The following is a 27,357-nucleotide window of genomic DNA, read 5'->3' as shown; positions in this document are numbered from 1 at the left end:
GATAATCCTGTGGTTTTTGTCTTTAAAGTGCCTGGCTTCCAGTCTGCCTTCGACAGGGAGCCCGTTTGCGCAAAAGCCTAATAAACTCCTCTTGCTTGTTGCATCTGCTGGTTTGGAGTCTTGGTTCTTGGGGTGCCCTCCCATTGAAGAAAGCATCCCAGTGAGTCTGGGGTCCTTCAGTTGGGGGCTCGTCCGGGATAAGGCGCCCCCAGACCCAAAATTTCAAGACCAGTTGGAGGTAAGACAGAGCTCTAATTTTCTGTGTTCTCCATGCTTGTCGTGTTCATTTTGCGTTTTGGGGATCCAAAAGTGCCTGTACAGGACTTGTGTGGTGGACCAGAGGGAAAAGCAGATGTGCCCACTACCCTGGTCTTGCCCTGGAGTCCTACTCCAGGGTCGCGTGAATTTGTGGTGGACTAGAGGGAAAAGCAGACGTGCCCACTACCCTAGTCCCGCCCAGGAGTCCTACTCCAGTGTCGCGTGGAGGGGGGACGAGATCCGAGTGTCTCTATGTTCGGGGGAGTTAAGGCAAGGCCGGCCTCTCCCTTCTGAAGTTTCGCTCCTCATTTGTGCTCACTCGGGGACCGCGCGGCGTTTGTCTAGTCTTGTCTGCATCTGTCTAACGTTGATTGTCTTTGGTGTCTGTTTTGTGACGCTCAAAGAAATGGGACAACAACTAACCACCCCTTAAGCCTGACTCTAGATCACTGGAAAGAAGTCTTAGCCCAGGACCACAACTTGTCGTTGGAGGTCCAGAAAAAGAAGAGGATAATTTTCTGTTTCTCTGAGTGGCCCACCTTCAATGTAGGGTGGACTAAGGAGGGCTCCTTTAATTTTGGTATTATTTTACAGGTGAAGGCTCGAGTCTTCCAGCCCAGCCCTCAAGGACATCCTGACCAGGTCCCCTACATATTTACTTGGGAAACCCTTGCTCAGGACTCCCCGGAGTGGATTAAGCCTTTCCTTTCCCATTCCATCCCTCTCTCAGCCCCTCCACCCTCTCCCATTCCCCTCACCCTTCTTCCTCCTGCCCCCACCCAGCCCACCTTTCCTCCCCTGCCTGTCCCTCTGCCACCCACTCCCCTCACTCCTCCCCCACCACCCTTATGCCAGTCTTCCCTTTACCCCCTAAAGGAATTGTCAAAACTTAAAACAAAGGACTCCTCCACCTGCTCTCCAAATCCCCCCGGTCTGCCTGACAGTCAGACAGACTTGCTATTGTTAGAGCCTCTCCAAATGCCAGACCCTCCACCGCCCTATCTTCAGCCCGCTCCAGTGGAGGAATGCAGGAAGCCACAAGAGAGCTCCCTTGTTCCACCTATGCCTTCTCCCAATTCCACTGAGCCAGAGGCGGAGCCACAGGTGCCATAGTCGCCCAGAGCACCCTCGCCCCCACTTAGCAGCCGCCTGTGTCTCTGCCGCCATCGAGGAGGGGAGAGAGAAGGAGTCTGGACAACTCATTCCTTCCTCCTCCCGACCGTGGGTGGCCAAGTGCAATACTGGCCTTTTTCTGCCTCAGATTTACATAATTGGAAAACCCATAACCTGCCCTTTTCCCAGGACCCCCAGGCCCTGACGGGTTTAATTGAGTCCATCTTGCTAACGCACCAACCCACCTGAGACGACTGTCAGCAGCTCTTACAGACCCTCCTCACTACAGAGGAACATCAGCGAGTGTTCCTAGAGGCTCGCAAAAATGTTCCAGGACAAGATGGCAGACCGACCCAATGCCAAATGAGATCGATGAAGTATTCCCGCTGACCTGCCCTAACTGGGACTTCAACACTGTTGCTGGTAGGGAGTGGCTCCGTCTTTATAGCCGGGTTCTGTTGGCGGGTCTTAAAGGGGCCGGGAGACGCCCCACTAATTTGGCCAAGGTACGTGCAATAGTGCAGGGTTCTGATGAAACGCCTGTGGGGTTTTTAGAAAGATTAATGGAAGGATATCGTATGTATACGCCCTTTGACCCCTCCACCGTAGACAGGCAATCCGATGTTAATAAGTCCTTTATTGGGCAGTCAGCCCCAGACATTCGGACTAAGCTGCAATGGCTGGAGGCACTTCAGGGGTATACTTTGCAAGATTTAGTCAAGGAGGCAGAGAAAGTTTTCAATAAGAGAGAAACTCAGGAAGAAAAGGAAGAAAGATTGCGTAAGTTGCAGGAGGATAGGGAGGACAAGCGAGACAAGAAACGTACCAGAGAGTTAAGTAAGATCCTGGCCACCATAGTCAGACAGCCAGAAGGGAGAGAGAGTAGGCCAGTGAGGAACCCGGGAGACAAAAAGAGACCACCATTGAGCCGGGACCAGTGCACATACTGCAAAGAATTTGGGCATTGGGCCAAGGACTGCCCCAATGACAGAAAACAGGCCAGGGGAGCTGGGAGACCGGCACTGGTGTTGTCATTAGGAAGTGACGACTAGGCCAGTCAGGGCCAGGAGCCCCCCCTGAGCCCCAGATAACTTTACGACTTTACGAGTGGGTGGCAGTCCAGTTACCTTCTTGGTTGACACTGGTGCCCAGCATTCGGTACTCACTCAACCAAAACGTCCCCTAAGTAATAAAAAGTCTTGGGTGCAGGGAGCCACTGGGGGAAAATTATACCAGTGGACAACTGAGCAAAAAGTGCATCTTGGAACGGGGTTGGTCACACACTTGTTTCTCCTGGTTCCTGACTGCCCCTACCCGCTGTTGGGGAGGGACGTCCTCTCAAAAGTAGGGGCCCAAATTCACTTCCAAGAAGGGGGGGCCTCCATTAGAGGACCCCAAGGACAATCTCTCCAAGTTCTGAATTTACGCCTAGAAGACGAGCATCGTTTGCATGAAAGCCCTCAGCCAGTCTCAATTGACCCCAAGTGGTTGTTAGGTTTCCCTCAGGCTTGGGTGGAGACAGGGGGAATGGGATTGGCCATTGGACTTAAGCCGTCGGCTGCCCCGGTGATGATACATCAGCATCCACTAAGCAGGGAAGCTAAAAATGGAATCAGGCCACATATACAAAGGCTGCTACAATTGGGCATCCTAAAAACATGCCAATCCCAATGGAACACCCCGAGACTTTGTCCTAGTTTGTTTGCTTTTGTAACTTGCTTGTTTGTCAATTATGAAGCTGCCATTGACCACCTGCGAGTGGCCCCAGTTATATCTCAGCCTCGGGCCTTGGCTAGGGGTGTTCTGAGCGTGGGGGAGAACCTGTCAATCTGAGGGGATGGCCGCAAGGGACTTTTGTTCCTTGCCCCAAGATGACTGGGAATTCTCCTCCACCTTGGAAGGCCCCTGAGTCAACGTCTGCAGGAATCTAAGAGAAAAATCCTCCGGAGGTGAGTGGGGGGGTTGAGTCCCCTGGTAAGTGAATGGTGGTGAGATGTTGCCCCATTCACTGAGACTTGATTTTGTCTTTGTGGCCACTTGTTTGTCTTGTTAAGTTTAGTGTGTGTGTTTAATGTTTTCTGGGGTAGGGAAGTTATGGGTGAGTGTGGCAGGCTCACTCAGCAGACTGTGGATTCAGCTTGCTGAGTGGGAGCAGCACAGAGTTCCGGCAGGGATAAATTGGGGCCCATTGGTCCCCAACTCAGCCTTCAGTTCTTGTCTAGTTCTGTTTTAGAATTGGTACCAGTTTTAAATGTGGATTCTTGGTTTTTGTGTTTATCTGTGTTTTTGTTATTTAATTGAACATCTCTGGGGGAATAAAAGTTCCAGCTGGGTTTGGTCACAGACCTGCTATGCCCACCCTCCCTGTGAGGCATGGAAGGTTACTAGGTTAGTTTGGTTCCCTTCTAGCCTCAGGATGCATTTTCTCCTTGTGGAGGCTGCCAGCAGGGAGGGTGTAGAAGGCTGTGTGCCTGGTTTGGACTTTTTCAGCTAGTCCTGACAATGTAACAATTTGTAAAGTGCTCTTGTCTAAAATTGGATAGAAAAATTCGGCCAGTTTAAAGTGACCCCCTCCCCCAGCCCTCCTCCAACAGAAGGGATTCAAAAGACTAATTAGTGAATTGCCTTGTTAGACAAACAAGCAGTCACTTTCTAAGACAATGGGTTTTCTATCTTTAATATGACTTCAGTAGGACAGTATCCAACACATAACATATTACGTAATGGATAGAAGAAAATCTCTAATAGGAAATTATTTGATTTGGGCATGGAAGTTATGGTTATACTTTTAAAGATTAGGAAAAGAGGTAAAAGTTTTATTAGAACTTGTAAAACGAGTATGAAGTCTTGACCTTAGTGCCAAATTCTTAACCTGGCACACACTTAAATTCTTAGTGGTACTGAAGGACTAAACCCAAAACCCTATACTTATGAAACAGCATCTCTACTACTGTCATACCTGCAGATTATAATTGGATTTCTTATTTTGAGGTAGTATCACTATGCCTGGGTTTGATTGGACAACACAAACCAAACATTGTACCCAGCAAATGATTAGTTTCTGAAACTTCTTTATATTGTCTGGGCTTGCCTGGAACTGGAATTCTCTAATTGTTGATGCCCAAGAAGATAAGATTACAGGTTTGAGACACTTTATCCAGTAAAAATGTACAATTTTAAAATTTCTTGATATTTTCTATATTTGTGCTTTACATATATAGCTAACCATGATTTTCTCCCTTTTTTGTTTAGTACTCTTGAATTGAAAACATTGGCTTTGTTTTGGATGGAATCCCATGAAAATCAAAAAAAAAACTCCCAAAATTTTATTTCAAAGATCATGGAAAAGAAGGCTTCAGGTTGGAATAAAACATTGATCCTTAAGTTATAAATGCTATATATTTATAGTGTTGGTCAAAGTTTTCTTAACTATGAGAAGGAAGACAGAAATGTGAAAGATGTCAGACATAATTTTGATAAACTTCTAGGTCTCCGTAGAAATTCTGTAGTTGTCACTTCATGTTATCTTCCTTCCTTAAAGCTTGCTTTATTAAAGCCCTTTGGGTGGATATTGGCTGGACTGATTGGTAATATTCTCCAGGAAATGAAACTGATTTTAGAAGGCTGATGGTGTGGTAAATAAAGGAATGATGAGAATAAGTACAGATATTGTCACAGAATGAGCAGACCAGGCTCAACTACTGACCACCAAAACAAAGCAAAGTTTCCAGTCTAATGATCCACATTGGAACATATATATGTAAATATATAGCTACATAAACATATACATATATATACATATAAATATACATATACCTGCATGCATGAATTAGTAAATCTCCAGTAGAATATAGAGCAACTTGGCTTGACAATTATTAAACTATATCAAACTGGTTGCAGGAAAGGTGCAGTAAAATAGCAATAATTTAGAATACATTTTTTTCAATTTTTATTTTTTATTGTGAAAAAACGGTACAGAGGGATTACAATTACATGGGCAAGATGATGAGTACATTTCTTAACAAGCATTATAGCCTCCTCCATTGTTTCCCCTTCCCAAGTCTTCCAAGCCTCCCCGAAAACTAATCCTCCCCATACAACCCCACCAAAATTGTAAAGTTCGTTTTTGACATGACAACTTGTACTTCTCAACTTGCAATGGGTCCACCTGTATCCTGATTAACACTTGTTTTTCCCGTTCCCCTCCACAAATTATAACGACATCAAATACAGTGAAAGCAGGGGTTATACTGTGGGGGAGGGACATATAAAGAAACAAAAAATAATCATATAAATGCATTAGAAACAAATGCATGAAAGAAAAAACTTTTAAATACATATCTTAGGATTTATTTTCCTAACATCGCCTTATCTGACCTTTTCTGCTTGATTCATACATATACAAACTATTCCAAATGAGGGAAACCATGGGACCTATGGTTCTTTGGGTTTGGCTTAGTTCACTTAATATAATTTTTCCAACTCTTTCCATTTCCTAAAAAATGGGGCAATGTCATCCTTTCTGATGGAGGCGTAGAATTCCCTTGTGTACATATACCACATTTTCTTGATCCATTCATCTACTGAGGGGCATCTGGGTTGGTTCCATATCTCAGCTATAGTAAATAATGCTGCAATAAACATAGTTGTGCCGGTAGCTTTAGAGTGGTCTTCTTTGTAAACATTTGGGTAAATGCCCACAAGTGGGATTACTGGGTCATAAGGGAGCTCTATGTGGATTCTTTTGAGGAACCTCCATACTGCTTTCCAAAGTGTTTGAACAAGTTTAAACTCCCACCAACAATGCAGTAAGGTTCCCTTCTGTCCACATCCCCTCCAGCATCTTTTGTTATTAGAGTTCTTGATTTTTGCCATTCTAACTGGAGTGAGGTGATATCTTAAGGTTGTTTTGATTTGCATTTCTTTTTTGGCTAGGGCTGTTGAGCACTTCTTCATGGGTCTATTGGCCATCCTTCTTTCTTCTTCAGAGAAGTTTCTCTTTAAATCTTTTGCCCACTTATTTATTGGGCAGTTGTTTCTTTGAGGATTTGTTGTTGGGGGGTTTAATTTTTTGAGTTCCAAGTATATTTTAGATATGAGACCCTAGTCCGTTGTATGGCTAGTGAAGAAATTCTCCCAATCCATGGGCTTTCTATTGATCTTGCTAGCTATGTCCTTTGCCATGCAGAAGCTCTGCAACTTCATGCAATCCCATTTGTCCAACCTTTATTTGATTTGTTGTGTTTCTGGGTCTCTATTCAGAAAATTTCGGCCTGAGCCAAGGAGACCTAAGATTTCTCCTATTCCATCCTGTAATGTTTTCAGAGTGTCTGCTTTGACTACGAGGTCTTTGATCCATTTGGAGTTGATTCTGTTGCAGGGTGAAATATAAGGATCTCACTTTAGTTTTCTACATTTAGTTAACCAATTTTGCCAGCACCATTTACTGAAGAGGCTGTCTTTCTTCCATTCTAGTTTTTTAGCTCCCTTATCGAAAATTAGATAGCTATAGGTCTGTACGTTCATTTCTGGGTTTTCAATTCTATTGCATTGGTCCTGAGGTCTGTTCTTGTGCCAGTACCAAGCTGCTTTTATTACTATGGCTTTATAGTAGAGTTTGAAATTTGGCATTGATATTCCTCCAGCAGCGTTCTTTCCGTTGAGGAGCGTTTTTGCTATTCGGGGTCTTTTATTGTTCCATATGAATTTTTGGATTGCCTCTATTTCCTTGAAGAATGAGGTTGGAATTTTGATAGGTATCGCATTGAATTTGTAAATAGCCTTGGGAAGTATTGTCATTTTCACTATGTTAATCTTTCCAATCCAGGAGCATGGGAGTTTTTGCCATTTTTTAAGTTCTGTTTTGATTTCCTTTTTCAAGTTTTTAAGGTTTTCATCATAGAGGTCCTTCACTTCTTTAGTTAAGTTAATTCCTAGGTGTTTTATTTTTTGTGGGGCTGTTACAAATGGTTTCGCTTTCCTAATTTCAGCCACACTTTTCTCATTGTTGGCATACAGAAAAGCCATTGATTTTGGGGGTTAATTTTATACCCTGCTACTTTGCCAAAATTTTGAATCAGCTTGAGTAATTTGGGAGTGGATTCTATGGGATTCCTTAAATACTGGATCATGTCATCTGCAAAGGGGGAGAGTTTTATTTCTTCCTTCCCTATTTAGATCCCCTTTATGTTTCCATCTTGTCCTATTGCTGTAGCTAGGCATTCTATTACTAGATTGAAGAGAAGTGAAGAAACTGGACAGCTATCTATTTCTACAAATTCTAATCAGATCTCAGCAGATTAAATATTTTATGGAATTCCTATTAAAATATTGCTTTGCCGACTGACTGATTCTTCATACTACACCTATATATATCTGTGAGTTTGTATGTGTATATTTGTGTGTGTTTGAATAAACTAATACAACAATGTAGAAGATAAAATATTAGTATGGCCTATCCAAAGAAAGATACATCCCATGGTTTCCCTAATTTTCAATAACGAATATATATCTGCGATAAACAGAAATGTTCAAAAGCTATGTCCATTTGACCAGACAAGATAATGTTAAGGGAAATGAACCCCAAGATAGGGACACAGTGGTTATTTCTTTCTTGCTATTGTTTCTAACATACTTATAATGTGCAATGTGATTTTTTGTGTTTCTTTATAGGTTCCTCCCTCAAACTATAACACCTGTTTTCACTGTATTTGAAGCTGCTACATCTTGTATATATGTTCCTCTAGTTTGGGAAGGGGAAGGAAAAAACCAAAATGCTTAAACGGGATACAGGTTGACCCATTGTAACAATTAAATTCACAAACCCTATGTTGAAAAATGAACTTTACAATTTATGTTGGGGACTGGGGGAGGGCAGTATACTTTTGGAGGTAGGAGGGAATGATGGTAGGTGAAAATAAAGGAGGAGGTAACAATGCTTGTTCAGAAATGTACTATTACATGTAGTGAGCAACCAAAAGTACTGTTATCTATTGACCATGCTCTGCTTCCAAGGAAGCCAGGTCGATAACTTCTCATGCTGTAAATCAAACTGGTTATCTTATGTCTTGGTATTGTAAAAATATCAGGAACAGAATAATGAATGAATGTTGTAAACTGAGGTGAAGTCCATATGTAAATGTGAAAAACTGATAAAACAAAAGTATCTGAGCAATATATTGTGTTTTACATCATAAGGAAGACCTAGAGGAATGAATTCTCTTTTTGATATCCTATCATAGGTCCTTAGAAGGTTGAACTCTTTCCTCATTCTTGTAGAGGCATCATCAGATGAGAGGAACTGTATTTTTTTTGTTTCCTTCAATTTATTCTTCAGTCCAAATCTGAACTACTTGAGATTGAAAGAAACCAAGGGAAATTATACACGTATACTTTGGAATGAATAATCAAGGTAAAATAAATAAAATACTTACAGCCTTGTAAAAGGTATAACTAAATTGAGTTATATATTCGCAAGCGTAAATAGAAAATGATTTAAGCAATATCATGTTATTGATAATTGAAAAATGTTGAGTTGCTTAATATTTTTCCTTTCTACTACCTTGAATTATTTATTGATTTTGCATAGAAGATTAAAGATGAGATTAACGAGAAACTTGATTTAAAATGGACAAAAGTTCTGAATAGACATGTTTTCCTTAAATCCCTGAAGATCGACAGTGGGTTAACAAAGTTGTACTTAATACAACTTCTATGCTGGCTTAATGCTTTGAGACCAGAATTCATTAGCGAAATGTCACTCAAAATTACTATGATACTACTTAATTACTTTTATAACTCTTATCAAAAAATCAAAGGAACCAGGTGTTGTGGTAAAGGCTTGTAATTCCAAGCACTTAGGAGGTTGGATTTAAGTCTAAGGCCAGTTTGGGGTGTGCTGCAGATAGTAAAATCTTGCCCATTATTATAAAATATAATAATGGTGAGAGTGTGGAGAAAAGGAAACTTTCTACCCTCTTGGTCAAAATCCAGGTTAGTATTCTCGTTGTAGAAAGTAGTATGCAGTTTTCTAAAGAGGCTGATATCTGAGGATCAGGTTCAAAGCCAGCCCAGGAAGAAAAGTCTGTGAAACTCTTATCTCCAAGAAACACCAGAAAACTGGAAGTGGTGCTGTAGCTCAAGGGGTAGATCGCTAGCCTTGAGCTGAAGCCCTGAGGGACAACACCCAGGCCGTGAGTTCAAGCCCCAAACCGACAAAATAAAAGAGAAATGCTAAGTTAATGTATCATCTTACCCACCAATAATGTGATTATTTCTCTCTCGGTAACTCGTGAATATATCTGTAGTTCATTGTTATTTAACTTATTCACAACAACAGCCAATATATAAATCAAAGTTGTGTTCAACTACAGACTAATAAAGCAACTGTGGTACATGTACAAATTTTTCACATTTCTGCCTTCCTTCTCTTCTGATATAAGAAAGCACTGACTAACACTATAAATATATTGCATTTATAACGGAAGGATCAGTGTTGTTGTTGTTTTCCAACCTGAAGCCTTCTTTTCCATGATTTTTGACATAAAATTTTGGGAGTTTTTTTTATTGTTATGGTATTCCATCTAAAACAAAGCTATGTATATCAAGAAAGCCAAAGTTTTCAACTCAGAATACTAAACAAAAGAGGGAGAAAAGTAAGGTTAGATCTATATGTTAAGCACAAATACAGGCAATATCATGATATTTTGAAATAGTGTACCTTTACTTGATAAAGTGGCTCAAACTTTTAATCTTATCTTCTTGGGCAACAAAGATTAGAGAATTTCAGTGCCAGGCAAGCCCAGACAACAAAAAAAAGTTTCAGAAACTCTAAGCATTTGCTGGGTGCAATGTTTTCTTGCCTGTGTTAGGGGGACCGCAGTCCAATCAGTCCCAGGCAAAATGATACTACCTCAAAATAAGCAATCCAATTACAATCTGCAGGTATGGCACTAGTAGAGATGCTGTTTCAAAAGTATAGGGTTTTGGGTTCAATCCTCCAGTACCGCTAGGAATTTGGTAAGAATTTGGCATGTCTAAAGTCAAGACTTCATACTTATTACTATCTTTGTGAGAACTGCAGCTTCCTTATTTGGAAACTGAGCTGTTCAGTTAAGAGTGAGTAAATGAATCTTATCATTTAAAATTTCATTTAACTGAAATTGGAAAGATTAATGTCTCAGACATTATTCACATTTGAGATTCATTAGCCACATATAGCCAGTGGGTAGTATGTTAGACAATGCATATATAGAATATTTCCATTATCACAGATGTTTCTGTTAGAACTGTTTTAGAGCATGTTTCTGCTTGTTAAGGGATGGTTCATGTTCATAAACTACATATGCTACATAGATGGTACTAAGACTGAAGATCAGACCAGAAAGGCTAGACACCCATGAAGTTAAGATATAGATATAAATTGTTCTACATAGGCACACTTATTTGTGAGGAGGAAGAGGATCAAACAGTCAATGCCAGCAGAATCAATGCTCTCAACTCTTGGAAAGAATAGGTGGAAATTTTAGCAATTCTTGCAGCTTTGCTTCTGTGATTGAAATTGGCTGTGGTATTCTCAATGGTGATTTTGTTGGAAAATATACATGTGTAATTATCATATTAGCTCACAGAAGAATTAGGATTTGTGCTTTGTAAATGTCATTTGGTATTTATATGTGACATTTCAATTTCTTCTGGTACCAATACACCACAAATATCTTTATATGGCTTCTGAGTTTTTGCTTTCGTTAGCTTTGTTGTTCTTACAGCAGACATTTAAAAAATAGTGGAGAAGTTAAGACTTCCTTGTGTTTTATAATCCCATTAGTACTCAGTAAGCTTAATAAACAGTGAGAATACAAGAACTATGTGAAGAAATTATATCTCCAATTAATTACTGGAGCAAAGAGAACTGGCTCTCCAGAATCTCACCTTCAGAATTCAAGAATGAGATTGGAATAAGACAAGCAAAGACAGAGATAGTAATTTGCACTGAAGTTGCTGTGCTGTCACAATGAACACCTGTTCTCATGCAATCTTTTTGAATCTCACAGTTAGCTTTTATGTGGTTTTTATTAGTATGACAAAGATGACTGACTTTCTCAGATTTACAGTTGGAAATGTGTGGGACACATTCCTTTATCTATGGAATCTACCTTAAAATTGTGCATCATTCACTTTGGTCCTCGGTGCCTTTTCTATCCTTGTCACAAGTATGTATTTCTACAAATGGAGACGCTGGATTTTGGAGGTTGTGTGATTTGCAGTAGAAGCAAAGTATTATGGGTAGGATCCTTTGGTCCATTTTGACGCTTCTTTGTAGAATTCTTATCGTGGTCCTTACTCATGGACTCATGTGTAAGTAATTCCCCCCATATTCTCTATTGGGTGTTCTAAAAGCTTCTTGTATCTGAATAGGCCTATCTTTTTGCATGTTTGGGAAGTTTTCTGCTAGGATCCTGTGAAACAAATTTCCTAGACCATTAACTTCTGTCTCTAGGTGTTCCACTACACCCATTATCCTCAAATTAGGCCTTCTGATGGTTTCTTCCAAATGTTGAATAGATCTATCATACTTCTTGGTTTTTGTCTTGGATGGTTGTATATTCTTTCTCTATAATATCTAGGCTGTATTCAATCCCCGAAATTCGATCTTCTGCATGGTCTAACCTACTGCCAAGACTTTCTACTTTGTTTTTTATTTCTTTTTCTTCTAGTTGGTCAGCTTTCAAATTCTTTGCTGGAGCTTTGTTTTAGATCTTGCATGAAACTCTTTAATTCCTTAATTTTGTGTTCAGTGTTTATTCTCAAATCACTTAGTTGATTGGTTATGGTTTACTTGGACTGCCATTCCTTCTTTTGGGTTCCATTCAGCATTCCATTTGTAGTCTCCCTGATTTATTTCAGCTTTCTGTTTATGGATTCCATGAATGCCTCCATTGATCTTTGTCTATTCTCATCCGGTTCTCTCAGTTTCCGTATTTCTCTTTGATTAGCTTCCTCATGTTCACAGAATTCCTGTAGTTCTCATTGAGTGTTCTCAGCCTGTTCACACCATTCCTGACTTTCTCTTTGTCTGTTCTCAGCCAGCTCATGCAATTCCTCCTCTATCTCTTTGACTGATCTCAATCTGCTTTTGCAATTCCTTTATTTCTCTTTCAGTGTTCTCAATCTGCTCACAAAATTCCTGTATCAATTTTTGAGTAGCTTCCTCAGACTCATGAGTCTCCTGTATTGATCTTTGGTTACCTCTTCTCTCTACCTATCATCCTCACACTGATACTTTGCAAATTTTCACTCTTTTCATTTACGCTGTTTATCTGTAGTGTTTGTAGAGCTTTTTGGGAACGTCCTCTGGTTTATTCATTATCTAATCTGTCCCCTGATTGTCATGAGTGGGAGCTGAGATCCCCGGACTTGCTATTTCTCTTGAGTTTTTCTGGCCATTTGGGATGAGTGTAACACCAGTTTGGGGCTCGAACACTATTTTAAGGTAAGCATCAACCAAAGTCTGTAGTTACACAGTCAAAAGTCTGCAGATACATTCTAGTTCAAGAGATAGAATCTATTCAACATCAAACAGTAAAGGAGAATTTGGCAACTAGAAATTATTCGGTTTAGGGAGTATGTGGGGAAAAAAAGGATTAGTGGGATGTGGAAAGGTGAGGGAGAGTGGAATTAACCAAGTCCTAATCTCAAATAAGGGAAATGGATTGGACAGAATGAAAGCAGATAGAGAAAAAAAGAAAAAGAAAAAAGAATAAGAGAAAAAAAGAAGAAAAATAAAAAAGAGATAAAAATGGGAAAACAAAAATTTACAATTAAAATGTGAAACCCTTAAAAACTGCAAGTTTGAAGGACTAGTATTCAGAGAAGAATGGGGATGGGATGAGAGGAGGGGAGGGATCAAAAGGAGACATGAAAAACTAGAAAAATAAAAACCTTTTAAAATATTATATTGGTATAAAGAGGTAAAACTGCTATTAAGGAGTTTAAGTCTAAGGTTTTGAGTTGAGTAATAAATTTCTGGATTAAGTGTGTATTCCTTGGGGGATAAGATCTAATAATCGGCAAGAGGTATATCTGAAGATGAGCAGAACAGCAATTAAGTCACACAGAAAAGAATGAAAGAGAAGAATTGAAAAGAATGAGAAAAGAAAAAGAGAAAAAAATGATCAAAATGTCAGTAGAGATTTTTAAAAAGCATACAAACATATACACCTAAAATTAAAATTATACGAGGAAGAAAAGAAAAAAATAATTGAAAACGAAATTTTTTTTTAAAATTAGAAATTAAAATTGTTTTTAATATTTAAAAATAAGGTACAAAAAAGAAAGTTCTTTGTTTTTTTGGTGGGGGTGGGAGACGGGAAGATTCTGTATCTCCCTTTTTTTCATATCCAGTCTCTTGGTGGAGTCTTTGATCTGCTTGTGGTGGTTGGTTTTCCTGTGGCTTAATTGGTTACTAAAGTCAGTTTGTTTGGGCAAGCAGAAAAATGCTCTGCTTTTCCCAGGATTTTGTGTTTCTCCTCCCAGGCTAGTTCAATGGGATATAGATCTGCTTCGAGTATCACAAAAGAGGGAGATGGCTGTTACCTCTTGTTTGGAGATGCTGTGATGAGGTTAGGTTCTGTGTAGAGTTGAGGCCTTTCAGCAAACAGTAGCTTTTCCCTGAGGGGCTAGCTTCTGAGACATTCACAGAGCCCAGCCTGGAGCCACTGTCAGGGTTTATGTTTACTGAATTTCAATTGATTGTCAAGGCTTCCATGGGGAGGGGCAGCCTCTGGCTCTGTTTATGCAGAAAACAGAGCAACTCCTGGGGACAGATTTTCCTCTGCCTGGGCTGAGTGACTGTTTCCTGTGTGGAGTTGAGCCTGGCAGGTCTGAGCAGGTTCCTGTGACCTGCTAAATGACTCTGTTTTTCTCTCAAGGCCTGAGTTGGCACTAGCAGCTCAGCCGTGCCTTTGTCAGTATCAAAGATGGAGATCTCTGGTAGTAGGGTGGGGGATGATTGGCCTGCCCTCCTCTGCTCCCTGAGAAGGAGTGAGGATGGCAGGCTTCTACTAACACCACCAGAGTGTTGGTTCCTGGGTCATCTCTGGTCTGTGATCTGCAGGGTGAAAATATCTGCTCCTTGTCAGTTCTTGCTGGTGTTGAGTAGAATTCGCTTACCTGCTGCATCTGACGCTTTTGTACCAGACTCTCTGTGTTGCAGGTATGGAAGCTATGGCTGTCGCTGTGTCGGCGGCAGCCAGCAAGTACTCAGATCTGTCTCTTTGCCTGGATTTTCTCTCTCTGGCCACACTCTCTGTACCGTGCTGGCACACTTGGTGTAATTATCTGGCCTAGGACTGTTCACTGGAACACTAAAACTCCTTTCTATGCAAGAGCTTTTTTTGCCTCCAGCTTTTCCTCCTCCATCTTAGTTCTTCACATTCTTAGATATGTTTTAACATCGATGTATCCAATGCCAAAGACATTGCTTAAGACACCATTTTGATGAATGAAAAGAAATCATGCTGCAATCTCATTATATGGCAATTTTCTGGTTTAAAATTCTTTTAGATTAAAAATTGATGGTGGAAAATGAACATTCCATATTCAATTTTATATTTTCCTAATTATTTTAATATACTTTCCAATATTATATAATGTTAAAACATTACTACTTACTTAGATTTCGGATTTCTAAATTGGCCAGAGTAAAAGTTCTATTCATTCACAATATTAAGACCATAGAGGGTCCATTATGACCAATGAGACATTTTAAACTTTTTATTTGTGGTCCTTAAAGGTTGTGCTGGGGAATCAAGTCCAGTGCTTCATGTGTCTTAGTCTACCATTTGCCTGAGCCTGATGTGACCTGTGGTTTTACTTTTACTCAAATGGAATAAAGAAAAATTTCACTAGGAAGGAAAAATTACTTGGTTACTTTCTCCAATATCTCTTGCATACATAAAGTAATATAATTCTATAGTGACAGAAAATGGTGTTCCTATTAGCAGTAACTGTTTATTTTTTGTAGCCCCACTCTTCACTAAGTCTTGCCACTATCCAATTTCCTCTTCCCATAAAACATGACTATATCCACTGGAAAACCACTTCCAGGCAGCCTCCTCCTTAAAAAGTCAAAACTTAACTAACATACCACCTGGTAGTCCCGCTATAAATTTTCAAAGGCCTGACTGCAATCAGACTCCTTCCTGAAATCCCTCCTTTGCTACAGGGAAAGCCTTCTTCCACTCCACCCCTTCCTGCAATCCATGCTCTGCATCACCAGAAACCAGGATACATCCATATCTCCTCCTTCTATATCCTGCTTTGCTGCACCAAGAACCCTACATCAGGTTCCTCCCTTGAATCCTCAATTCATCCATCAGATACTGGGCCCATAACTACTCTAGTTCTTCATAGTCCCATTGCTCCCATATCCTAGTTCCTCCAAGCTCCTCCCTTCCCTTTCATACCCCACCCACAACTAGCCTTCTCCCACAAGCTCCTCCTCATTTCATCAGAAACTTCACCCATAAATAGCCTAATTCTAAATGGCCTAACCTCGCAAACACAGCCCTGAACCTACTTCTTCCCACAAAGTCCATAATGCTATTACAAAAAACCTTCACTTCCCTATAACTGCCCTTGAAGCCCAGCCTTGCTTGGCTAGAAGCCTCTCACACAGCCTATCTCCTGCCTGGAAAGCCAGCCCTGCTCCAACACAAGCATCTGCAAAGATGACTTTCAAATCATCTCTCTAATGAATAATTTCGGAGTTGCTTGCCTTACGATGTATCAGAGATTTTAGTAACAGAAATTCTCTACCAGAATCCATGTTGAATTTCCTCCTTCCACTAAAGTGACCTTTGGAAAAGATTGAAGTAATATTATACAGATGAAATTCCAGAAATAAAAACTTATTTGAGATCATAACAAAATTATGATGAAGATCCCATTCAATGTGCTTGAAATTTTCTAACAAAAGGAACTTAAGAATATTTAACTGCAGACTTTGTGAAGACTAGAAGACAAAAATACAAGAAATGTCCTGTTAGACCATGGTTCTGAAAACAAAACAAAACCAAGGAAAGACAATATAATGAGACAGAAGAGAATGAGGAACTTGTACATAGAATGAAAAACATACACAGAATCAGGTAAAAATAATTTTGGTCACAAAATTATTTTTATTATATATATTTCATTGTAAATTATATATATGTATATATATATATATAATTGTAAATATTGTTCTTCGCTAACCTGTGACTTAATATAGGTCTCAGCAGGGATCTGCTCAGGTAGTTGTGTAGTTAGTCAATTTCATCATTGCAAGATCCTCAGGATGGTAAACTCCCACACACCTTAACATACCTCCAACAACACTAGACATACACTCCTATTGGTCCAACAGAATAAGCCAGACCTGTATTTTACCAAAACTTTCAATGTGGTATTTTACCAAAGCTTTGTATGCTATCGTTTATTCAGGGTCATTATTAACATCTATCGCATGCTGAGGATTTATTTATACCTCTCCTTTTCCCTTTCTTTTTTCCTCCATTCTTTCTTTCTCTTTCTTTTTTTTGGGGGGGGCAGAGTCCAGTCGTGGGGACTGAACTCTGGGCCTGGGTGTTGTCCCTCATCTCTACAGCTCAAAGCTAGTGCTCTCCCAATTGAGCCACAGAGCCACTTCCGGCTTTTTTTAAATTATATTGTGCTGAGGAATCGAACCCAGGACCTCATGCATGCAAGGTAAGCATTCTACCACTAAGCCACCTTCCCAGCCCCTTTTCCTTTCTATTTTCTTTCTTTCTTTCTTTCTTTCTTTCTTTCTTTCTTTCTTTCTTTCTTTCTTTCTTTCTTCCTTTCTTTCTTTCTTTCTTTCTTTCTTTCTTTCTTCCTTTCTTTCTTTCTTTCTTTCATTCTTTCTTTCTTTCTTTCTTTCTTTCTTTCTTTCTTTCTTTCTTTCTTTCTTTCTTTCTTCTTTCTTTCTTTCTTTCTTTCTTCCTTTCTTTCTTACGTTATTTCTTCTCTTTTATTTCCTCTTTTAGGAAATGAGTATGAATTTAGATATTTTGTTTGTTGAACAAGTATTCTACCATTAGAACATCCTTTTTCGATTTATTTACTTTGCTCATAGGTTATCAATTTTGCTGAGGGCTGAACAGAGGCTAAGTTCCTCACTTCTGTCTGCCAAGTAGCTGGGATCACAAATGCATTCCAACGTGCCAGGCTTTAGGATGATATGAGACTCTTAGTACTTTCCTTGCATATTGGTTCTGAAATGTGATCTTCTCAAATTTTACCTCTTCAATTAGTGATGTGAGTTCCAGTAGGCTCCCCTGTCAGTATATATCGTCTAAGTGAATTATTGAAGGCAATTTCATTTTAATCTCTTTTTCTTTGCCAGTCCAGGGACTGTTACAGTTTTATTTCTATACAGTTTTTGTGTATATGTGCACATTAGTTTTCAAATATTACATTTTGATCAGTTTTTATTTTTTTATTTTTCTTGGTTATGGGGCTTGAATTCTGGATCTAGGTGTTGTCCTTGAGCTCTTCAGATCAAGACTATCACTTTACCACTTGAGCCACAGTGCCACTTCCTGTTTTCTGGTGGTTAATTGGAGGTAAGAATGTCACGGATTTCCTGCAAGGGCTAGCTTTGAACTATCATCCTCAGATCTCAACTCCTGAGTAGGTAGGATTAGAGGCATGAGCCACTGTCACACAGCTAAATTGTTACTTATTTTAAGTTCTATGATTTAGTTGAGGGAGTAGAATGAGTGTGTAGAAAGGTAACTTTCAAGTGATCTCTCTAAATAATTTCAGAGTTTCATTTTCATAATGTTTATTTCAGTGATTAATGATAGAAGCTCCAAAAGTAACAAAATGATCCTTCATGTTCTCCTTCCCATAGGTACTATTGGAAGAGAATGAGTGAGATCTAAGTCTAAGACAATGTGTACTTGAAATTATAAAAAATTAGTTTGATGGTACATAAAGAGCCAGATAACACAACATGCTTTTCATTTTCTAAAGAAAGGAATGTCATACAAGTATGTTTATTGCCAGGCTTTTTCATCTGAAAAACAAAGAAAAAAGAATATCATAAAAAAGCTGAAAGGTATCAGCAACCATGTAAGAGTGATATGGCATTGGAGACTTCAAGACCTGAATTGGTTCAAGTAAAATAATACTCTGGGAAAGGTATCTGTGAACTAAATTTATTCATTGTAAATTTTTTATTTTTATTTATTATGTTACTTGATATATAAATACATACATATATGTATATATGTATTTTTGTAGGTATATATGTATGTATATATATATATATAAATTTGTATATTTATGTATATCAACCCTGCAACACCACTGAGCATGCAAACTTATGTGTTCATCATTGTAAGCTAGACCTGTGTTTTACCAAAGCTTTATATATAGTGTGTTATATTTTCATTTAGGCTTGACACAAAATGTGTTTGCCCCTAGAAATAAATGATGACATTTATAATTACAATAATTTAGGGTAAATGTTTACATTAAACACATGCTCAGTATGAGTTGTTCTTTGTTTCCTTTTCTTATTTTATCTTTAGGAAGTTGATTTAAGTTTAGATTTTGTGTTTACCAGACAGGTATTCCACCACTGGAGTCATTCCACCAATCCTTTCTTGTTTAAGTTACTGTACTCATAGAGTAGCAATTTTTGCACCCATCCCAAAAAGCAGGGATCATGATTGCATTCCAAAATCCCTACTTAGTAGGTTGATATGGGTGATACTTTCCTTCCTAGACGGATTCAGAATTGTGATACTCTAAAATTCTACCAATTTAGTTAATGGTGTGAGCTCCAGTTCTGCCTACCTCTAGATGATATTATGGAAATAAATGATTACAGGTAATTTGAGTTAATCATTGGCAAATATAGGTGATTTGATATTAAAATATATGGTAAGTTTGAAAGTAAGAAAAAGAAAAAAGAAAGAAAGAAAGAGAGAAAGAAAGAAAGAAAGAAAGAAAGAAAGAAAGAAAGAAAGAAAGAAAGAAAGAGGAAGAAAGAAAGAAAGAAAGAAAGAAAGAAAGAAAGAAAGAATGAGACGGATAGAAAGAAACAAAATTATTGAGAATGAATTTTTTGGAGTCAGGAATTGCATGGTAGAGGTACTACCTGTATTGTGTATTAGGTCTGCCCCAGGACATGCAAACCCTTTGCACACACCTTCCCACTTCTTGACTAAGTTTCCACTCTTTGTTACCTAGGTATTTGGCACACCTGGAGGCAGCCACCTCCCCCTCCTGCTAAGTCACAACCGGGTCAGCCTCTGGTCACACTTTCTATCTAACCAGAGATGAGTCTCAGGCCTTAAAGTCACATCTAGATCCAGTGTGGCCAGAATTTTCCCCGACCTGGCCTCACCTCATCCGGTTCTTTACCTAGATAGGTCCTCGCTGGAGGTTGGGTCACCCCATTTTTTTTTACATGCCTTTCTACCATGTATGGTATGGGAAGCAGTTCAGTAAATAAACTACTTACCTGACTGTATACCGTGTGGTGTTCTCTTCATTGACTACTTAATGAAACTCACCTAATTAATATGCCTTACACTTAAGACTTTCTAGTTATGAATCCATAGATACTTTTGTGACACATGTGAGTTCAGTATCTACAAAATATATGTACTGACTCATCATTTAACAATATAATTCTGCCTGGAATCTTTAATAGCACTTTAATTAACCATAAAGTCTATTTTGTTTGCTTTCCTTTGTTTTGTTTGTTTTTTCTTAAAGTAATAAAAGCGTTAGTGGGACAATCTGAAAGGATCTCTGGCTTCATATTTTCTCATCCCCTTGGGCTACAACCTGTGTGCTACCAGCTCAGACGATGGGACTTTGAAATTTTGGAAAGTAGATGCACATCATAACGACCCATGGCTTCGGGATTTCTGATTCTTTTTGAAATGTAATTGTTACTTAAGTATGTACAGTGAGGTTACCATTTCACAAAAAATTCAGACATTTACATGTTTATTTATATTTTTGTCAGTTGTGGGGCTTGAATTCAGGGCCTGGGCACTGTCCCTAATACTCTGTGCTCAAGTTAGGTAGCACTCTAACAATTGAGCTACAGAACCACTTCTGGCTTTTGAGTTGTTAATTGGAGGTAAGAGTCTTATGGGGACTTTTATTCCTGGCCTGGCTTTGAACTTCAATCCTCAGATCTCAGCCTCATGAGTAGCTGGAATTACAGGTATGAGCCACTGGCACCTGGCTTGAAATGGTCTTGTGTGTGTGTGTGTGTGTGTGTGTGTGTGTGTGTGTGTGTGTGTGTGTGTGTGTGTGTGTGTGTGTGTGTGTGTGTGTGGGAAATTCCATAGAGAGGGGTTATAATTATATGGGCAAAGTAATGAGTACATTTCTTATGAAGCATTGTTGCCCCCTCCTTTGTTTCCCCTTCCCATCACTTCTTATCTCACACACACACACCTCACTAACCGCCCCAATCCACACTCACCCACCTCCCCCGGGCAGGTTGTAATGTTCGTTTTCTGACATAACATCTTGTATATCTCATTGTTCAATGGGTTCAACTGTATCCCTACTTAATTTGTTTTTTTGCTTCCCTTCCACAAATTATACCAACATCAAATACAATGAAATCAGGGGTTATACCGTGGGGGAGGGACATAGAAAACAACAAAGAAATCATCTCATAAATATGTTAGAAACATTGGCATGAAAGAAAAAAATACATTTGAATCCTTATCTTGGCATTCATTTCACCTAACATCAACTTATCTGACCTTTTCTGCTTGTCTCAGACATATACTAGTTATAGAAAATAAGGGAAACCATGGGACCTGTTTCTTTGGGCCTGTCTTACTTCATTTAATATAATTTTTTCCAAGGCTTTCCATTTCCTAACAAATGGGGCAACGTTATTATTTCTGATGGAGGCAGAGAATTCCATTGTGTATATACACCATATTTTCTTGATCCATTCATCTACTGAGGGGTATCTGGCTTGGTTCAATATTTTAGCTATGGTAAATAATGCTGCAATAAACCCAGTTTTGCTGGTAACATTAGTATTGATTTGTTTGTGATCATTTGTGTAAATGCCCAAAAGTGAGATTGCTGGGTGATAGGAGAACTTTGTGTGGAGTTTTTTGAGGAACCTGCATACAGTTTTCCAAGGTTTTTGAACAAGTTTACACTTCCGCCAACAATGTAATAAGGTTTCATTTTTGCCACATCCCCTACAGCATCTATTGTTATTAGAGTCCTTGATTATACCCAATCTAACTGGGGTAAGGTGGTTGTTGTTTTGATGTTGTTTTGGTTTGTATTTCTTTTATGGGTAGGGAGGTTGAACACATCTTCATGTGTCTATTGGCCATCCTTCTTTCCTCTTCGGAGAAGTGTCTCTTTAAGTCTTAGGTCCCGTATTCATTGGGTAGTTGTTTCTTTGAGGATTTGTTTTTGGGGGATTTGATTTTCTGGGTTCTAAGTATATTTTATATATGAAACACTTGTCCGTTGTATGGCTAGTGAAGATCTTCTCCCAGTATGTGGTCTTTCTATTGATCTTGCTAACTCTTTCCTTTGCCTTTCAGAAACCCTGCAATTTCATGCAATACCATTTCTCCAAACATTTTTTTTATTTGTTGTGTTTCTGGGACTCTTTACAAAAACATTGGTCTGTGCCAAGGTGACCTAATGTTTCTCTTATTCACGGACTCCACTCCCAAATTACTCAAACTGATTCAAAACTTTGGCAAAGTAGCAAGGTATAAATTTAACCCTCAAAAATCAATGGCTTTTCTGTATGACAACAATGAGAAAAGCATGGCTGAAATCAGGAAAGCAACTCTATTCGTAATAGCCCCACAAAAAAAAAATACCTAGGAATTCATTTAACCAAAGACATGAAGGACCTCTATGATGAGGTCCTTAAAAAACATGAAAAATGAAATCAAAACAGAACCTAGAAACGGGAAAAACTCCTATGCTCCAAGATTGGAAAGATCAATATCGTGAAAATGGCAATAGTTCCCCAGGCTATCTACAAATTCAATGCCATAACTATCAATATTCCAACCTCATTCGTCAAGGAAATAGAAGAGGCAATCCAAAAATACATATGGAACAATACAATACCCCAAATAGCAAAAACAATCCTAAACAGAAAGAACAGTGCTGGAGAAATATCAACACCAAATTTCAAACTCTACTAAAAAGCCATAGTAATCAAAACAGCTTGGTAGTGGCACAAGAACCTCCCTCAGGACCAATGGAATAGAATTGAAATCCCAGAAATGAACCTCCAGGCAGATAGCCATCTAAAAAAATAGAATGGAAGAATGACCCCCTCTTTAGTTAATGGTGCTGGCAAAATTGGTTAATCACTTGTAGAAAACTAAAGCTAGATCCTTATATATCACACGGCACCACAATCAACTAGAAATAGATCAAAGACCTCAGAGTCAAAGCAGACACTCAAATAGTCACTTTTAATATGATGAACTGCTTTGTGCTTCTGGCTCACATATATAGTCCTAGCTATAGTTAGGATTGCAGGTATGAGAAACAAACACTAGGTGTGTGTTGGCTTGTTTTAATATTGTTTGTTTCTTATACTACGAAGTTCTTATTTGTATTTTCACCTAGGTAGGGGAGATAGGTGCTAGCCAGTATTGAACCTTCTTTGGTTGAGATGGGACCATGTGGAAGTTCTTGCCTAGAATGACATGGAGCTGCTCTCAGCTCCCCATGGACCTGGGATGATAGACATATTCCATCACACAGAGCAAGAGGTTGGGCAGCATTGCAGGAAAAACTACACTGGTCTTGACATGATGTCCCAGATAGGTAGCTTTACAGGCATATGCCTTCAAAACATTGTATTCAATTTCACTTTGAAGTAGTGTTTGCATATACTTAGAGATACAATGATAACACACTACATGTTTAAGATATAGAATAGTCAATATAATTAGCACGTTTATCTCCTAAAACATTTAAGCTAATGTATTTCGGTAACCTCCTGACTCGGCTAGTTATTTTTTTTGAGTATACCATAAACATGAATACATTGATAATGTGCATAGAAGATTGGAAGTTGATAGAGACAGACAAGTTAGACTATGTGTAGTAAATATATATTTATCTATTGCTGCTGCTCTGAAGAACATTATCATATATTCACCATGACAATACCACCATATATTCACCATGAAAATAATTTTCCTGCAGTGTAGAATTTTCCATTTCATAATCTGCCATCTTTTATCTTTTTTACATTTTCCTTATAAGTATGAATGTTTTCTTGTATGTTTTGAAATTAAGATGTAATGTAAACATTTGTAGAATCTACTGAAATTATCTCAATTTGTTTGGTTTTGTGATGCTAAATCATTAAAACCAAGGTTTTCCTGAAAGTTTTGCTAGCAGACTATATCACTAAATTGTATTCTAAACACTTTTTATTATTGTATTTTGATATAGGGTTGTACTGTTGCTGTTTTATGATATAGAGTGTTGTGAAGGTGGACTAAAACTTGCAACCCCACTGTCTCCAGTAACAATGCTTTATCACCAGGTTCTGTAGGCTCATAATTATAACTAGCTAATCAGGGGTTTTAGACCTGAGATTTAGTTCAGATGGCCTGAGCAGAAAATTTTATGAGTCTCTCCTCTCCATTTCACTACTAAAAGGCTTGCAGTGGAACTTTGGACAATTGTTAGAACACTACAGTCAATGGCTGAGATCTGAGGATTACGGTTCAAAGCCAGCCCGAGCAGGAAGGTCCATGAGACACTTATCTCCAATACACCACTAGAAAACTGGAAGTTGTGTGGTGGCTCAAGTGGAAGAGAGCTCCCCCTGAGCTGAAGGGCTGAGGGATAGCACTGAAGCCCAGAGTTCAAGCCCCATGACCAACAAACCCAGGGCTGATGAGACCACCTGGAAGAGTATTGGAACCATCGCTATCTCTCTGAGACTGTTTCACTGGGTTCTTATCAAAGGAACTTGGCTTGAGACAAAGAAGTGCCTCCCTGCTTAATTTCTTATTACTGGGCTGCCAGAATATTTCATTTGCCTCATAAGCTAGTGGAAGTTTAGCAATTTGCATGTGAGAGACTAGGATTAAAGGAATGAGCAAGTGGCACCCAATATTCACCCTCACCTAGGAAATAACTACCTTAGAGGCCTTTAAAGGAATATGGACATAAGTAAGGATGTAACTTGAACTTGAATCTGGGGCCTGAGTGTTGTCCGATTTGTAGCACTCTACCAATTGCGCCCAAGGTCCATTTCTGGCGTTTGGCCGGTTAATTGAAGATAAGTGTCTTTAGAATTTTACAAACTAGAGTGGGTTCAAACTGTGATCTTCAGATCTCACTCTCCTGATTAGTAGGTTTAGAGGCATGATCCATTGTGTATGTCTTTGTAGAGATGCATATAAGATCCTCACAGAATTTCCATGAAATTGTATAGACATAACTCTACTTTTTGTCTGTCATGTTTACATTACCATATGGGACATAGCCAGTCCTATGTGTGTCATGTTAATTCAGAAAAGGAGAAGCATAGAGTTAACTTCCTACTCTCCTCCCATTGGTACTGATCCTTCTACCGTAACTGGGAGGAAGATGAACAAGTGAAAAAGTATGTGGATGTTGGCATAAAGAAAAGTTTTGTCCTTGAAAACTTGATATGTTTGAGGTTTCTGAATCAAAGTCAACTTTCTTCTTTGCTCACCAGTTGTGATTTTTACTAGGGGATTGAGGCTTGGCACTTCAGAGGATAGCAGATTACATAGTTGTGGATGTGCTTGCGGTTTTGGACTCTCAGGGATGACAGGGAGGGCTGTGTATAGCAAGTCTGATTCAGTAGGGAAACAACATTTTCTTCCTATTACAGGGAGAATTTTAGGGGATTATATTTGAGAAATTTCTAGAAGTGGGTTGTGAGGAGCATCCTGCTTGCAGGAGTTTATTCCTACTTCCCAACAACAAGTCCTGCCAGACAGAGGCTATAGACAAGACTCAGAATGGGGAGGGTGGGCTCTCATTTTCCTTGTCACCAATCTTCCCACAGCAATGGTTGTTCCATCATCCCTATGTGGATGGACTTCTACCCTGATGATTTCTATGAGACCAAGGACCATGACACCCTGAAAAAACTTACACAGTATGTCAAGCTCAACATGCCCTCTTCAGACCTGCTCTTCTGCTTACACATTCTTCTGGACTAGCTGGAGGAACCCACGACCCATGAGACAAAGAAAAAGTGGAAGAAGTCCTTGTTTAGATGCCTCAGAGCTCATGAGTAGGTATGGAACCTGCATCTCTAGGGATGGGCCTGATTGGCCAAGGGCCCTTAGTACTCCCCAGCTTGGAAAAAATGTCATTTTATGGATATTCTATGCCAGGTAATAACTGTTCTCTTTTGAAAGAACTTAGAAGTAGCCACTTGTTTAAAACACCCTACCTTCGCATCAGTGTTCAGTCCAAACTCAAATTCTACAGCTTCACCCATTCTATCCTTATGGAAGTTTAGTCACACCTTAACTTCTAGGGTCTACTCTAAGACTCCTGTACCTATTTCCATTCTCAGGTTTGCATCACCATAGAGCAGCTCCTGCAGAACTCCAGACAAAGAACCCATCAGTGATGTCGTCTATAGTGACTGATGGAGATCAGAATCCATCACTGATCTCAAGAAAGCATGTGAAGGTAGAGGGTTTTTCTTTTTCAATTTGTAGAGAGGCCCAAGTACATTTTGAGTCCTGTGGACAATCCACTGGTTTTGAACCCCAAATGTTATGCAGGTGTACCTGCACATACCACCAAGGAAGAAGATGATCCAGAATTTTCCCATTGATGTTCACAATCAAGCTAGATCAGCTCCAAACCAGTCAAAAAAACACGTCATGGTGTACAGGGTAAATGTATGCTAATGGAAAATGACCCCAGTATATGCTGAGTAAAACCAATAAGTGAGATCCAAAATCTAGATTCAGATGAGGTCAGAGAATCTTCCCTCACAGAATACCCAGACAAATCTGTCCTCTTGCAGGGGATCCAATTTCCAATTGAGAAATTAGAATCTGTCCCTACCTGGACTCAGGAGAGAATCCTGTCTTTAATGAGGAAATCCCTTTGAGGACTCTGAGGCAGAATTTCTCCCTGAACGCCAAGTTAGAGACCAATCTAGATTTGGAGATTCTTTCTCCCCTTAGTGAGAAAATCCTTCTTTTTCTTTTTGTCCTGATTGTTGTAAAAGTTTCATTCTATTTATTTTTCGAACTTTATTAAAATGTCAATGTTTTTTGACATATTCTAGAATTCTTGATATATTTCCTCTTAAACTTACAATCTGAACCATCGTGTATACATGTTCTGTAGGAGGGAAAACACAGAGTGACAGAAAGCTGTACAAGAGATCCTACTGGATATAATGGAAACTGTTAAATGCACAGGGAGTGGCAATGAAGCCAGGCCATGCCAGCATGGGGTGATAAGGTGACTACAAAAGGTCTAGGACATAGCAGATCAGATGTCCTAGAAAGTTAAGCTGTCTATTGGTATAAATGCCACAATACTTATAGTGGTATGTGGGACACGCTTCCAACAGTGAGTTCTAATCTGTATACATCTTCATTGTGCTTTGGGCAAATATGGAAGAAAAATTTGGCTCCAATAATATAAAAAGTCTACTTAGTGCTGAAAAAAATTGACAAAATATATAATAGAAATATATACTGGAAAGTATATACCATCATCAATAGAAGAAAGAAGGCTTACAGATGTGAACAAACACAAAATCAGGAAGAAAAAACTCCACAATTAAATCAGTTTTATGTAAATACATTATATTCTTTATGTAATATATACTATTTTATATAATATATAAGATTGTATATGATTTTTCAAATTACAAAGGCATTTAACTTTTTAGTCTTCAGTATTTTTGCG

At 39.1% G+C, this 27,357-nt stretch overlaps 1 long non-coding RNA gene across 11 annotated transcripts; it reads left to right on the top strand.

Annotated features, from left to right (window-relative positions):
* On the top strand, positions 1-26,715 carry LOC138808641 (uncharacterized). 11 transcript variants are annotated; one of them, XR_011366554.1, is made up of 13 exons: positions 1-238; positions 853-900; positions 1,561-1,794; positions 4,367-4,512; positions 4,624-4,730; positions 8,613-8,782; positions 16,349-16,520; positions 17,018-17,118; positions 17,909-17,996; positions 18,442-18,576; positions 25,478-25,712; positions 25,997-26,115; positions 26,211-26,715. It is a non-coding gene; the product is annotated as an uncharacterized lncRNA (long non-coding RNA). The 11 variants fall into 11 exon arrangements; XR_011366556.1 differs by lacking the exons at positions 25,478-25,712; positions 25,997-26,115; positions 26,211-26,715 and adding an exon at positions 19,633-19,905 and having other exon boundaries at positions 8,650-8,782; XR_011366548.1 differs by lacking the exons at positions 25,478-25,712; positions 25,997-26,115; positions 26,211-26,715 and adding an exon at positions 19,633-19,905 and having other exon boundaries at positions 16,373-16,520.
* The last annotated feature ends 642 nt before the right edge of the window (positions 26,716-27,357 follow it).

This window comes from Dipodomys merriami, unplaced genomic scaffold (genome assembly GCF_024711535.1).
Source record: "Dipodomys merriami isolate MVZ:Mamm:240054 unplaced genomic scaffold, mDipMer1.0.p SCAF_461, whole genome shotgun sequence".
Classification (NCBI taxonomy): domain Eukaryota; kingdom Metazoa; phylum Chordata; class Mammalia; order Rodentia; family Heteromyidae; genus Dipodomys; species Dipodomys merriami.
Note: the sequence above shows the minus strand (reverse complement) of the source record. Positions and strands in the feature narration are given on the sequence as shown.